The sequence below is a fragment of the Myotis nattereri genome (assembly GCF_964212035.1).
Source record: "Myotis nattereri genome assembly, chromosome: 8".
NCBI classification, from domain to species: domain Eukaryota; kingdom Metazoa; phylum Chordata; class Mammalia; order Chiroptera; family Vespertilionidae; genus Myotis; species Myotis nattereri.
Window position 1 is genome coordinate 56,671,049 of NC_138083.1, and position 16,754 is coordinate 56,687,802.

At 39.0% G+C, this 16,754-nt stretch overlaps 1 protein-coding gene across 1 annotated transcript in view; it reads right to left on the minus strand.

Annotated features, from left to right (window-relative positions):
* COLEC12 (collectin subfamily member 12) overlaps positions 1–16,754 on the minus strand; it is a 179,735-nt gene that overhangs the window by 100,126 nt on the left and 62,855 nt on the right. The gene's annotated exons all lie outside the window — the stretch shown is intronic.

Consider the following 16,754-nt stretch of genomic DNA (forward strand, 5'->3'; position numbering starts at 1 on the left):
CTGGTGATATAAACCAAATATGGATTATTAATCATCCATGTTAGCAGGAAGCAGATGGCAAAAAATATACAAAGGTGTGACCCACTTCTATCTTTTTTTTTAGCTTTCTTTTTTTTCTTCAATATATATTTTTATTAATTTCAGAGAGGAAGGGAGAGGGAGAGAGAGATAGAAACATCAATGATGAGAGAGAATCATTTCGGCTGCCTCCTACATGCCCTCCCCTGGGGATCAAGCCCACAACCGGGGCATGTGCCCTGACTGGGAATCGAACCATGGCCTCCTAGGTCCGCAGGTTCATAGGTCCACACTCAACCACTGAGCCACGCAGGCCGGGCACTCACTTCTATCTTAAAATGCTTTATTATTCTCTACTAGGAGCAGAAGTCAGGTTTTATATCTTCTAAAGTTGCAAGCACAGTGTCTTTATTTTTCTCTGAGAAAGGCTATAGAGAAAACAAACGAATTGAGGTCTTTCGTCCCTTTACAGATCTTCTGTTTGTCTCCTGCTGGCAGGTTGCTGAAGCAGGAGGCAAACATGAATGACTCAATGGAATGTAGGAGAAATTTGGAGGTGTAATTAAAAGAATTACATGTCTGCCTTTTGGTGCCTTTAATTTAGGAAGTCAGTGGCTTAAATCACCTACTTCACAGCATGAGTAATGCATAGAAGTCTGTGCTGTGGCCACATTTAAAAGAACTCTGCCACCCAGACTGAAGCTGAGTAGCACTTTTGTCACTTGATCAAAATACTGAAGTTATTCCTGATTGCCTACGGTAGCGACTGGGATTTTTCTACAAGCTTCTTCAAATAGACGCCAAGCTGCCGTTCAAGCATTTTAAATATCGTCAACTCATTTCCTTCATAAGGGACCAAGAAAGGGTTTCATGCATTTGGGTCATAACAGCTGGACTGGGGTTAAAAATTCTCTCATCATGTCAATTTTTGGACATGAAGCTACAGGGAAGGTCTATCTCAGTGATGGCGAACCTATGACACGCGTGTCCGAGGTGACACGCGAACTCATTTTTTGGTTGATTTTTCTTTGTTAAATGGCATTTAAATATATAAAATAAATATCAAAAATATGTCTTTGTTTTACTATGGTTGCAAATATCAAAAAATTTCTATATGTGACACGGCACCAGAGTTAAGTTAGGGTTTTTCAAAATGCTGACACGCCGAGCTCAAAAGGTTCGCCATCACTGGTCTATCTGGTCAACGCAGACAATTCACTGGTGATTGAGCCACCAGATTGCTGTCTCCTTTCCAGAATGGTCTCATTAGTTCTTCAGATGATCTAGCAAACCATCTGTTGCCTGAATATGGCTGTGAGTACAAAGGACTTCCAGCCCATATGCCTGTCCAGCCCTATCAGGTGAGCAGGTCACCAGGGTAGTGGCCTTCTTATCAGGCCACTGGACTTTTTTTCAAGCAAGAAATAAACCCACAAGGACATGTACAATTAGGACTGTGTTACTTGCCAATGGCAGTTAAGCAGCTAGTTTGGCACAGTTTTGTTTTTAAAAGTGAAGAATATGCAGTTTGGCAATGGCAACCCAAAACTATTCCTTTATTTCTAATGGCCTCTTCTAGTGAGAGATCTAGATGATGTTCTCTTTTTCCTAAATCTTCAGTTCAGTTTCCTTATCATCATTCCACCTCTAACTCTTTCAAAGCCAAATTTTTTAGTATAATTTGTATGCCACTCTATTGACTGATTCACCTAAGTGTTTAACATTGACTGAATGTTCACTGTGTGTCAGATGCTGTGTTAAGAACTGGAGATCTACAAAGCATACTCACTATAAGAACATTTCAAAAAAGAGAAATATGTAAAGTAAAATGTGAAAGTTCCCTTTATATTTCACGATTTTACTTCACTCTCTAGAGAGAACTACTATTAGTAATCTATATTTTCCATTACTTAAAAAATAAAAATGCATATATATATATATATGTGCACACACTTATACACACACAACCTACGTATTATATTCTAAGTATGTACCATGGAGATGTTGTGGTGTGTGTTCATGTACTGTTTTAGATAGGGAAGTCATGAGGTTAAGAAGTATACATTATTGAAAATTATACTAAATGTTCTTTTTAAATTCTCACTCTGATCTTTTTGTTTATACAAATTTATCAGAGTTTTCAAAAAGAAGACACCATTGCACTCACAGCCAGCCACCCCAGTGGCTTTTGCTTTGTAAATATTCTTCTCACTCATTCATTCAAAAAATATTTATTGGGCCTAGAGTAGACCATCTTCCAGACACTGTGCTAAGTAGGAGTACAAAAATGAAGATGGAGCCTTACCCTCAAGTCCAAAATACATTAAAATAAACACATGTGCTATTTTTCCAAATACAATTTTTATTTTTTTTTAGAAAATAACCTCAAAAATCCTTTTGGTTATAAACAGTTTTTAAAATTGTATAAGCTTATCAGGTGCTATAATAATAGTTTTCAAATATCAGCCTTCCCAGGTAACAAGACATAACAACTCGGTATCAATGCATGTCTCCCCAGAAGAACCTTAAGAAGTGACTTTTTAAAGTAACTTGAGAAATTTTGGGCAGCTTTCACATCAGACTGGCCACACACACACAGGGCTGGCTTGATGTAAGAACAGTTTGGGAGCTCTGTTTTCCACTGTTTATAACTGAGACTGGCTCAGGCAGAATGTGCTGATGTGGCCCCTGGTTCAGGAGCAGGGCAAGAAGTGACCCTAGAGACCCGTCTCTCTTCCCCAGGAGATAGTCATGCAGGTTGAGAGCTGAGGAGTTCACCTGTTAACAAGCTTTAGTGCCATCCTTTCCCTCTCGTCTTGGTAGAAGACATTCTTTTTTTAAAAAAAAATATATATATATTTTACTGATTTTTTTACAGAGAGGAAGGGAGAGGGATTGAGAGTTAGAAACATCGATGAGAGAGAAACATTGACCCGCTGCCTCCTTGCACACCGCCTACTTGGGATGTGCCCGCAACCAAGGTACATGCCGTTGACCGGAATCGAACCTGGGACCCTTCAGTCCTCAGGCCGACGCTCTATCCACTGAGCCAAACCGGTTAGGGCAGAAGACATTCTTTTGCTCTTTTTTCCAATTGGGAAGAAAAAGAAAGTGACTTTGGAATGTGCTACAGATGGGCTTTTATAGCTGCCACTAACTCAGTTTTAAGAACAGCATCTTCTAGTGAGAGAAAAATTATACAGCAAATGTCCCTGATCATTTTTCTATGTAGAGTGAAAGCCCAGTTGTAAATTACACTGAATACTTAAATCATGGCATGACCTACAAGTGACCTTTTGCCTTCCATCAGTCCAGCCAGCCTGGTGACTCCTCCCACCCCACCACTGTCGCCATGGATACTGTATTACAGAAGGAGTGAAGGTTGTAGCAGGACTAACGTAACCCACAGGCCCGTCTCCATCCCGGCCCTCTGCTCAAATTAACATTAAGCAGTATATAATTCAGAAAGGGGGGAAATGCAATCATAGCTTTTGCCCCCACACTGCTATGAAATTCCAGGCTTTTATGTGCAGGAAGCTCCATGTTGATCTTGGCCTTCCCCTGGGTTAAAAATCTTGTTTAAATGTTGCAGCCTTAGAATAGTCTTTGAGGTTTTTCTATGTTATTTTATAAAAGGCTTCTGCCTGATTATTTACAGATGCTGTCTCTGAGAAAGCTGAAAATAGTCTCACTGTGAATGTTGAAATCTGGACTCAGGCTTCCTTTACCATGTTATGGTGAACAGTTCAACAGCTCTCAAGCCCAAAGGTTGGCCTGCTCACCCAGCTTTTAAATGGGGTTCCTGTCAGTGTCTCTGGCATTGAGGTTTCTGTTGACCTGACCTCAGCCTGCCAAGGAGTCATTCATCAATGTACTCATTCAACATATACCTGTTGAGCCCTACTGTGTGTCAGGTCTTCTGCCAGGGGCTGGGGACATGCAGATGAAAACCAGGGCTCTGTCTTTGAGAAGCTCAGCCTAAGGAGAGGCAGTAAATCACCAACAACTAGCAGACAGTGTAGCAAATGCTGTGACAGATAAGCAGGGCATGCAGGGGACCCCTCACAGGGCACAGGGAATGAGAGAGGTAAGCAGGGAGGCCAGCTCAGCTACTCAAGCTCCCTTACTCATAACAAGCAAGGTAGGACCATCAAGGTGCGGTTCCCTTGTCTCAGTTTATTTTCCCTTTTTCAAATCAGAATCAGGATTCCGCCTTTGGAGGGGCAAAATCTGTAATATTTCAGGTTAAGAGAGACCCATTTTCGTTCTTTGAAATCTCTAAAGAAGAACTTAATGCAATCTTCATCAATGTGTCCTAATATTTACCACATTAGGCAGAAAGTTCATCAGTGTCCATAACAAAATTCTTAAGCTGTTGTGGAAGTTAATTTCTCCTGTACCAGCCTTGGTGGAAATCGGGCCTCTGTGGAAGCATCTGTCCATACTTACACTCATGCCCCCACCTTCTTATTTCCAGGCTAGCGGTCCCAGCCCCTCCCACTCAGGGCTCCTTCATCTCCTCTCAATGCTTTCCGTGTCATGTCCTGGACTCAATCCAAACTCTCCTTATCCCTTCTCAATTACAAAACCCAGAACTGGGCCAGGAAAGGAGTGTGCTGGGCCAAAGATTTCCCTTCCCAATTCCTGCAAATTCCTTAGAGTCTCCACAGGCTGGTTAAATGAGTCTCTTCTTATGTGATAACCAGGGGGAGATTCTGGGATGACAGCACTGAGGGGAGAGGTGGAGGAGAGTAAACTACAGTCCTTACAGGTTTAATTAGGGACACGGCCCCCAGGGTCATCAACATTACCATTCCTGACACCACTGACTTCTCTCTGGAGCCATCAGGACTGTGGGTGAATACTGGAGAAGTGCTTTTGGATTAATAGTAATGCCATAAATCGCTGTCACTCAGTTAAAGACTTCTCCATGTGATTTACAACTTGGAGTAATAATGACCTGGTGAGTTAAAGCACTCACCACTCCATCCTGTTCTACGATTTCTTTTTAAAGAAAAATGAACCAAAATTTAAGCTGAGAGCAATAACATAATCACATCTCATTCTGGTATAGCATTTTCTGTTTTACAAAGTACTTTCCTTCATATTACCTTATCTAATTTTCACGATAACCTGGTGCAGTGAATCTTAAATACACTGACTTACAACTAAGAAAATGGAGGCACAAAAGTGGTATGTGGCTTGTTCAAGGTCACACAGGATACAGAAAAGAACCATCAGTAATAAAAACTGTGTGGGAAGTAACTGAAATGTTTTGAAATGGATCAGAATAATTGAGGGGAGTTATCAGTGAAAAACAAGGCGGCTAGCACACCTGTTCTAGGATACCTGATTCTATGAGGTTTTGTGTGTTTTGTGTGGTCTTCAAACTATTTTGCAACTTGTAATTTGTAGACATGAAGCAATTCAATGTAGATGACTCTTGCCCATAGACATGCAAAGAAACTTTGTCCACTGGAAGTGTAATTGATTTCCCTCTCCTCATGGAAGAAGCCAGCTTTGCATTTACTAAGCCAATTCAATCATTCCTGATTTCCTATGGATATGCCTGCCCTTTGGATTCTCCTTTGAACTAGCAGTAAGATCTTACTGATTCTTTCATTAATTAATGAATTACAAAAATCCTTGACACAGGTTCATTTGATATTTGTGTGACAGTCATGATTTTACCTTTTAAAATAATTATCCTTTAACAACAACTAACATTTCTTGGGCACTTAACAATAAGCCTTGACAAAGGGCTTTTCATACATTTAATTCTCACAATCATAAGGTAGGCTCTCTTATTATCCCCATTTTCTAGATAAGAAGACAGAGATTCAGAAAGTTTAAATAACTTACTCAAGGTCCCACAGTCAGTAAGGGAGAGAACACTTCATTCTTGCTTCTCTCTGAGGCCATCGCTGTTGACTTTTTCTCGGGATCTATGCTATCTGAAACTAAGTAATTCGCTAGGGCAGCATGGTCCCTGACAGAGGTGGCCATGTGAGCCATTCTCAAGCAGCTGTGGATGGCAGTCTGTGCTTCACACACTATGATGTTCAAATCATTCATTCTCCTTTGTGATGTTGATCAATATCTCACTGACAGACAATTTGGGGTGCACTGTATATTTTCTGTCTCCCACACAGTGCAAGAAGCCAAGGGAAGATGGTGTTTGGAAACAGCATTGGCTCCACAGTTACAAGATGTGCATTCTTGCCCTGGCTCAGCTACTGACAAGCAATATGACCTTAAGCACTTAACCTTTCTGGTTCTCGTCTGTAAAGTAAGAAAGACTGGGTGGGCAGAAGGGTGAAAAGGAGGACAAATCTAGCTGTGTCCACATGCTAACAAAGACAGTGTGCATGAGACAGGTAAGCATCATATGTGGGTCCCTGCCCTTTGTCATTAAACCTGGGCCTCAAAGGGGGGGTGGGGGGGTGGATGATACCATTTTAAAACTGGTAAAGAAGCCAGAATCCAGTACACGCAGGTGGAAGTGCTGGGTAGAGCTGTCCTGTTCTCTCAGGCCCAGCCTTTTAAAAACTTCTTCAATGGATCCCTGAGCAGCCCTTTTGGAAGAAAAGTGAAACTCTATGGCTGGGACCAAAAGGATGCCAAGCCTTTATCTATGTAATTATTCATCCCCAGAGGGGAAAGATCTTGTCTGATTCATTTTGTGTCTCTCCATCGACTGGCACAGGTCAATGGTGGAATCCTTTCTCAATGCACATTTAATCAAACTGTCACATTGTACACTAAATACCTTATAATTTTGTCAATTATACCTCAGTTAAATGGAAAAATACTTTTAAAAACTACACTATAAAACTTTAAAAAAATTATTACAAATCTTGCATTGAATTTCAAAAATAAAATAAAAATAACCTAAGCAATAAAATTCATACCTTCCATATCTTTCCAGAACAAGCCAAAGAGGTTGATTTCCAGTTCTCCCATTTTCAGAGAGTAAAGAAATCACATGTTTTTGTTACAGGGCTAAAAGTGAGTAACTGCATCAAATGGATCACAACACATACCATAGATTTTTCAGCAATCTGCTCTTATGGCTAAAAAAGCAACTGATTAGAAATTATATCCAATTGATTTGCATAGACACATGTCTGATGGAATTCATTTAAAAAATTACTTTAAATAATTGTTCCCAAAAAGACACAGCATTGCATTTAATTCAATAACTAAAAACTGTGTCTTTTTTGAGACTTAAACTAAAAATTATAAACCAATATAGTTTGAGAGAATAATCATTAAGACACCAAATATAAGATAATGGCTTTCCATTAAGATTCCATTAACTTCAAGTTTTTCTCCCTTTGGATTCAGTTACATCAGGCCAAGATGAACTGGCCCTAGAGCAGATTCTCTAAGGGATGAATGTAGCATTTACTAGGGAACACAAACAGAGTAAAGGAATTTTTTAAAAAGGTATTTTTTAACCAGATGGAAAGTTTTACTTTAAAAATGTCAAAGGTCATTAAATCTCCCTTTTTGGAGGTAATTATAATTTGTTTAACAGGCCAGAGTGAATATTCATAACATACTAGTGAGACTTTTTAATTCTTTAAAATGCAGTGGGGAGTAATTTTTCCTGAACAGTAAGGAGGAAAATCCCTCTGAGATCATGAGGCCACAGAATTTGAGACTAAAAATTTGCTCACGTCAAGATGATGTTAGTTAACCATATGCTCTGTATGTGTTTGTGTGTGTTTTCTTAACAAAAGCATTTGGCCTTCTCCATGGTAATGACACAGATGTCAAAGTATTTAAATTAGTGTTCGAACAATGTGTACCATACTAAACCATCTCTATAGCTGGCTGATTTGATAGCAAACAATGCAAGCTATTTTCTCATGCAATTCGTTACCAACACCAGCCAGCAAAGAATATACACCAGAGTGAAAGGGAAAGTTGGACTGCATGATGGTAGATGTGGATTTGAATGTCTAATTCAAGGCTGTGTGAATTAATGGCATCCCAATGAAGAACCAAGAAGGCAGAAGCCCTGCAATCTATGTGAGATCCCCCACAACCCCACCTATCTAATCTAGCACCCTTCACTCTCTAAGCCTTATTGCCCTAATTTTAATTCAAAGTTCTCACCATCGCCTGACATCATAGGTTTATTGTTTATTCCTCCATTTTCTGTCTCTCCCAATAGAATGTAAACTGCTTCAGGGAAGCACTCTTTTTTGCTCACCACTGCATCCCCTGCTTCTAGAATAAGGCCTGGCACATGCAAGTGGCTCAATAAATATTTGGTGAAAGAATAAATAAATCCTTTGGAGAACTGCAGACTCTGTACCTAGATAATTTTGCCCATTAAATATCTCTATTTTGAAAAATTGTTTCCCAGAGTTCTTTCCTACTTTCTTAACTATAAATTTGTTTCTTATAGTTAATTATACATTCATTCAAATTAAAATTTTATTTATTATAATAAACAGAACAATTTATTACATTTTGAAAAAGAATTCTCTCTTTCACTTACAGTGAATTAAAAATCTCTAAGGTTTTATTTGCACAAACAACTAAGAATATGAGTATTAATGAACAAAGCTAAATTTATAAACTCAAGCTAGCCTATAAAAAGAATTTTTAATTGAAAAGTCCATTTTAAATTACTTTCAACCTACCTTTACAGCACTACAAAAAATAATCATCATACTGACATAAATCCAACTGAAGAACTGACTATTCTAAGAAAGAGGAGAAACATTTTACTGCAAGTCTTTATCATGTGAGAGAACATTTTTAGGACCCCAAGTGAAGAATATAATGAGTAATAAAACTAGTTTTCCTGACAAATATGTTTTGTTAACCCAAGGGACCAAATTTTTAAAAATATACAACAACCCCTTGATTATAACCTTCATCAACTCTGCATGTAAATGGCTGTCCACTTTGAATTTAAGTGGATGGCAACATATAGGAACTATGGCCATACCATGTGGCCTCTTATAGCTGATCAACATATTTTATTGTGACTTGGCCTACTGATGTAAGATTTGGATCAGTCACCTCACAGTTTGCATCTGTCTTATAATACTAGTACAGTGAAGATTATTCAGGACAAGGATCATCTTATCTATGTTTCTTTTTCTTCTTTTATTAATCCTCACTCAAGGATACATTTTTGTATCCTTGATGAGAGGGAAGGAGGGAAGGAGGGAGGGAGGGAGGGGGGGGGGAGAGAGAGAGAGAGAGAGAGAGAGAGAGAGAGAAACATGTATCGGTTGCCTCCCTTACGTGCCCTTACCTGGGATAGAACCCGCAACATTTTGGGGTACAGGGATGACGCTCCCACCAACTAAGCCACCTGGTCAGGTTTGTTTATTTCTTGAAGCACTTTGGAGAGTACCTGGCATATTGTTAGCTCCTAATAAAATCATAGTTGAATAAATAAATGACCCATGAAATATGGAAGAGGAAGGAGAAAGCAAAGAACAACTGAGGTTCTAGCACGGGTAACCAGTGATGGCATTGATGACAATGGGAATTCCTGAGGAGGAGCGCACTGCAAGACAATGAGTTTGATTTGGACATGTTGAGTTTGAAGTCTTTTTACATATGTTGGTGGAGATGTCCAGTAAGTAGTTATGAAAACTGAGCCAGAACTCAGGGAAAGTACCAGGGCTCCTTTCGCATTCATTGTCTGTGGTTCCAATATACAGAGGGGTATGTTGGAAAAGCAGCAACAGTAGTGGCGATGGTGATGATGATGGTGATATGCTAACACTCTGCCAAGGGTGTGTGTGTGTGTGTGTGTGTGTGTGTGTGTGTATACACACACACACATACATACTGATATATATATATATATATATGCCATATATATATACATATATATACATATATATTATTTGCATATATATATGCAAATAAGTCTTACAAGAACCCAATGAGATACTGGAATTATATAGGGAGGTTAGATAAATTGCCTGTGGTCTGTAATAAGCCTATACTCTTAATCACTTTACTCAATTCCAAACCAACCCAAGAAGTCTTGAGGAGTATAAAGTTATGTCCATTCACTAACTTCATTAACTTATTCATTCATTTACTAACAAATATTTATTCAGTTCCAGATACTAGGTTAAGTGCTGGTGTCTACATTAAAGAGCTAGTTCTGGAACCTACATTAAAACAATTAAGTACTAGGCCCTGCCAGGGTAGATCAGTTGGTTAGAATGTTGTCCCAATATGTCAAAGTTGCAAGTTTGATTGCCAGTCAGGGCACATACAAGGAACAATCAATGAATGCATAAATAAGTGGAACAGCAAATTGATATTTTCTCTCTTCCCCCCCCCCCCATCTCCCTCTTGCTCTCTCTCTCTCAAATCAGTTTTAAAAATTAAGTACTAAAATAATGTTATCAGCAATAACAATAATAATACCAGGGATTTATAAAATATAGCAAGAGAGGCAACAGAGTATAGTGGATATTCCTACTGCCAAAGGAGACTGGTGTCCAGGAATCCACACTCAGCTCAGCTACTATCCTGGCAACAAACCTCATTTACCCTGGATCTCAGTGTCCTTAAGTAAAAAATAAAGGGTCACAGCCCAAGTGCCCATCAGTTGACGAATGGATAAAAAGCTGTGGTACAGTTACACAATGGAATACTATGCAGCTATAAAAAAGAAGTATCTAGTACCCTTTGAGACAGTATGGAGGGGCCTGGAGATGATTATGCTAAGTTAAATAAGACGAATATCATATGATTTCACTTATATGTGGAATCTAATGAACAAAATAAACTTAAGAATAAAACAGAGCCAGAGGCATGGAAACATGGGACAGACTGACAAATCTCGGGGGGTGGGGGGTAGGAAGAGATTAACCAAAGAACTTATATGCATATATGCATTGCCCATGAACACAAACAATAGAGTGGTGAAGGCCTGGGGTGGAGTGGGAACAGGTAGTGGGGAGCAAGGGGGGAAAGAGGGGGCACATTTGTAATACTCTCAACAATAAAGAATTTAAAAGGGTAAAAATAAATAAATAAATAATAAGATTACCGTCAGTTCTGCTATATTGCTTGTTTTGAAAATATAAGTTCCTTCCAACCCATTTGATAGGTTAGGGAACAATTTGAGCATAACATGAATTTCATTTTTTGCCTATGCACCATTTCTTCCAGAACAAACAGTGAATACAGAAAACATCATCCATCTGAACTAAGCCACGCTAGAATTCACAAAACACACACGAACTTGAAATAGCAACCAGCTACATCAGTTCACTGTGTGCTATGAGCCACACCCACCTACTCTGGCTTTAGAACTTCCCAATCTGATTTCAGATATAACCTTCCTTCCATCCCTTCACAAAAACTCACAAGTTGAGTACCTTCTGGTGCTTCCCTCCTCGAGTAAACTTCTCAGGATGAAGTGCCATGTTTATTATAGTATCTATATATTGTTTAACTATTTAACATGTAAAACTGTGCTGACATGTTTATTAAGACCTTATCTCTTATTTAACATGTTACTGGCACTGTTTTTTAGTGTAGTGCCCCCTTTCCCATAAGTCCATGGTTTTCATCACATATGGCTTTGCAGTGTGATGGCTTTTAGGAAGGCGGTTTGTTGCATGACAGCAGAACTGGCTGCACTCAGATAATTTTTAAAAATGTTTGTTGTTGTTAATCCTCACCAGAGGATATTTTTTCCACTGATTTTTTTTTTTTTTGAGAAAGTGGAAGGAAGGGAAGGAGGGGAAGGAAAGAGAGAGGAAAAAAAAACATTTATGTGAGAAAGATACATTGATTGGTTGCCTCCCACAGGCACCTGACCAGGGCCAGAGATAGAACCTGCAACCCAGGTATACGCCCTTGAACTTGTGACCCTTTGGTGGGTGGGCCAATGCTGTAACTACTGAGAAACACCAGCCAAGGTTCATTTTTCAAATTTAACATTCAGTTCCAAAGAGGAGCACCTTCTTCCTTGTACTTGGAAATTCAGCACTTCAGAAAGGCTGCCTGTCCTTTGGTTTCCTACCCCAACCAAGGATGCTTGCAGCTTCATTTAAGGCAGGACTGATATGGGCCCAAGAAACTTAATATAGTCTGAAGGCTCTTTGAGGGCTGCTGCCAGTTTCTCCTCTGAGACTCTTGTGGTAACGGAACCACTGGGTTCTTAGAAGATTCCGGCATCCCCAGGAGGCTCTGAAGTCAAGTAGTTGCTCAGCCCAGAAGCCAATCAGTTCTAGGAGTCACCACTTAGAGAAGACAACAAAAGACTTTACAGGCCTGGTCTGATCATCACAGCAAATCTGGGTCTGTCCTGCTTACTAAAATGCTGAAGAAGAGATCTGCTTATGACAGCTGGTAATCTTCTAAATATAATTAAGAGAGAAAAGAAAGGAGAAGAGGAGAGCTAAGTACCTTGCGAAGTCTACTACAAAAATCAAACTCATACCCCAAGAGGAGTCATTACAACAAATATGAGGCCACCGTTATTATTACTAATAACAGAACACCTCTGAAATATTATCCATAAATCATTAAACTACACTCATAGGCTGGGAAAAAAGAATAGAAATTATTAGAATATATGCTTTCTACTGATAACAAACTACTGTGAAATATGCCAAAAACTGAAAAGTGGTTCAAAGTATCATTTGAAAATGCAAGAAACAAAAAACATACACAACATTTAAAACTGCAGACATTTTTAAAAAATATAAACCAATAATGACTGAGAATGATCCAGAAATATAAATGCAGTACACAGTATTTTCACGACAAATCTCCATAACCAACTATGAACTAGATCTGGATTGCTGTCTGTGTTTCTATCTCCCATTTTCTATATTATCTGAGCAGCCACACATGGCCCATTCTGCCTCTACGAGGCCTCTTTTGGCCATCAAGACAGGTCTTTGTCACTGCCCTGATCAGCTCAAACGGCCACCATCTCCTGCCAAGTATGATGCAATGTACTGTCAAACTCAAATCCTTATTTCAGATACCTCCTCTCTCTAATCACTTCCCTACTCATACTGCCACAGAATTATCTTCCCAAAGCTCACATTTGAAGCTCACTCTCCCCCACAATCACACAGTGGCTACCCATTCCCTATAGACTCCTTCAGATGGCTCTTAATGCAAACATCATCCCCACTGCTCCCCACTGATTTGGCGTAAACAATTTTTTCCGGCTTCATCTCTCATACTAGCCATGTACACATCCCTCAAGTGAGCCCAAGCACTTGCTGTTCCCAGAAGAAATGCACTATTGGGCTCCTTTTCCAAGGCCGATGCTCATATCATTTGCTCAGCTTTGAATGTCAATCCTATTGTCTCACTGACTTCCCTAATCTTGACTAGCAGCTTTTTTAGATTTTTATTAAATTTATTGGGGTGGCATCGATTAATAAGATTATGTAGGTTTCAAGTATACATTTCTATGATACGTGATATTCATATTGCATTGTGTGCCTACCACCCAAAGTCAAATCATCTTCTATCACCATATACTTGACCTCCTTTACCCTTTACTACCCCTTCCATTCCCTCTGGTAACCATCACACTGCTGTCTGTGTCTATGAGTTTTTGTTTGTTTGTCTTGTTAGTTCATTCATTTGTTGCTTTTAGATCTATATCCCACATATGAGTGAAATCATATGATTCTTAACCTTTTCTGTCTTATTTCACTTAGCATAATATTCTCAAGGTCCATCCATGTTGTTGCAAATGGCAGTATTTCATCTTTCTTATGACTGAGTAGTATTCCATTGTATATATGTACCACATCTTCTCTATCCAATTATCTATTGAAGGATACTTTGGTTATTTCCATGTCTTGGCCACCATGAATAATGCTGCAATGGACATAGGGGTGCATATGTCTTTGCGAATAAATGTTTTCAAATTTATCAGGTAGATACTCAGAAGAGGGGTATCTGGGTCATGTGGTAACTCTATTCTTAATCTTTTGAGGAACCTCCATACTGTTTTCATTGTGATTATACCTGTTTACATTCCTACCAGCAGTGAAGGAGGGTTCCTTTTTTCCCACAACCTCTCCATCACTTGTTAGTACTTGTCTTGTGAATAACAGCCATTCTAACAGGTGTGTGATGGTGTCTCGTTGTAGTTTTGATTTAACTAGCAGCTTTTTTTATATTGACTTAGCACTTATTCTTGATATTATAATTCTCTTTACTTATACTTCCCTAGATGGATTCTGAGCTTCTTAAAGATTTTAGCACCAGCCCTAACCGGTTTGGCTCAGTGGATAGAGCATTGGCCTGCAGACTCAAGGGTCCAGGTTCAATTCTGGTCAAAGGCATGTACCCTGGCTGTGGGCACATCCCCAGTGGGGAGTGTGCAGGAGGCAGCTGATCGATGTTTCTTTCTCATCGATGTATCTAACTCTCTATCCCTCTCCCTTCCTCTCTGTAAAAAATCAATAAAATATTTTTTTTTTTAAAAAAATATTTTAGCACCTGGCACACTCTCTCGCACATAATGAACACTCTATTAATGTTCACTAAAATGTTACTGAGTTGAATTTCTAATTAGAGAAAGGATGAGAAATTAAGTACATTTACTTTATATGTATAATTTTGCCTTCTTTAAAAAAAATCCCCTAAGGATACAAAATCTGAATTTGCATATATTGACTAACCTTCTACACATAAGTTGAAGAAACTCATTTGTTTTCAACATGCAAAAATGTTGAAATATAATGACTATTATTTTGATGGGTCAGTCTGAAGAATTTCCTGGAACTTTGCACTCTTATTTATGATAACAAATAACAGAAATTTGGACTTAAGTCTAGACTCTTCATCTGCTATTCGCAGCAAATGTCCGCAAAAGACTCTAGTTGGATTTTTTAAAGACAGCTATTATTAATAACTGCTCACCTTTCTTTGGTATTCTATGTGTGTGTGTTGTCCCTGGAGAGAATTTAAGTCAGAATCCATGACTAATGTGCATAGTTATGCCAGCCAGACTATTGTTACAAAACATGTAACGTCCAGCTAGCCATCAACTCTTTGTTGGAACACTGCTTCTTGGTTAAGTTACTTGACTGCATGAAAGAGCCCTACTTAATGATTACAATTCTGCTTTGCCGGAGACTAGCTTGAGAAAGGGGTCTTTCTTCACTAGATATATTTATTTTTCAGGTAATAAAAGAAAAAAGAATGAATTTAGATTTGGGATCCTACACTATAAATAGTTTTGATCTAAACCCGTGGTCGGCAAACTGCGGCTCGCGAGCCACATGCGGATCTTTGGCCCCTTGAGTGTGGCTCTTCCTCAGCCTTAGGAGTACCCTAATTAAGTTAATGACAATGTACCTACCGATATAGTTTAAGTTTAAAAAATTTGGCTCTCAAAAGAAATGTCAATCGTTGTACTGTTGATATTTGGCTCTGCTGACTAGTGAGTTTGCCGACCACTGGCCTAGACAATTACATAGGTCTCCTCTGTGTTCAGTTGGTATTTTCAGGCCTAACTTCCAGCCTGTCTGGGAGTTGCCTGAACCCAAAGTCACAACCAGAGGTGGATATTACACGGAGGCATGTTGTTTTCCTCTAAACAGCTATGGAAGAGTTTGTATTGTTTTTTGATGCTCTTACATGTGTTCACCTTTCCTCCACAATCTGCCTGCAAATTCCCTGAGGCCAAGGTCTATGTTTTATATTTTATTTGTATCCCTCACATGGCTGAGGGAGTCACCAATGTTGAAATACCTAGCACATTACTCAATAAGTACTGTCAATTAATTAATTTTGCCATAAAAAGGTAAGTGATACAACATGTGTTTTTCAGAGATTTCTAGCTCATAACAAGAAATAACCACACAATTACATGACCTAGGAGCTTCTAAAATGAGAAGCAATTCTCTGAGGAGAATAAAATTAGAGATGGGGGTAATGGGGCAGTGGAGGAAGGGAGACAGCAGTCACTTCGGAGAAATTAGAAGATACGGTAGGTTGTCTTGGCCCAAACCAGGGCCTCTCTTTTCAAGACTATATTTTCAGAGAACAGCTCCATTAAATATTGATGATAGGACTGTGAAAGGCCTAGAATTAAATTCCAATCCTGTTTCAATTTTATGTGCTATGCAACACAAAGACCAAGAAAGAACATCTGGACCAGTGGGCCACAATGCACATGTTCACAGCTGGAAGAGATCATAGATGACCCAAGTTAAATTAGCTTCAGGGTGGCCACCTGCACAGCATTTTCATTTCTCTAAAATTCTTTTCCTTGCCCATTTTGACCTGTTCCATGACTCTTTGCTTAAACTGGATTCTTTTTTCAAGTCTATTTCCATAGTCTCTTTTGTCTCATACTCTCAAGTTGGTTTTCATTGTGATGGTGGTATATGTACACACACATGGAATGAGGAACATGCAATCATTTGCTCAGTTGATAGCTGGTTGAGTTATCTCTCTTTGGTATATTCCCAAGTACAATTAGAAAGGACAGGAAATGACTCCAGGGCTAAAAGTTTTATTCTGATTTGGATAAGTGGCTTGAGTCAACCCAGATGGTGATACTTCATGTGACAGTATTTGAGTTAAAAGAAAAGTCTTTGGAAAAATAATAGTAATGACAATAGCTTACATTTTTACTGAGCCTTTACCAGATGCCAGATACTTTTCTAAGATCTTTTGCATCTATTAATTCATCTCATGGACTGTTAGAGCTACAAATTGGGTTTTTAAAAATCCCTAATATTTCT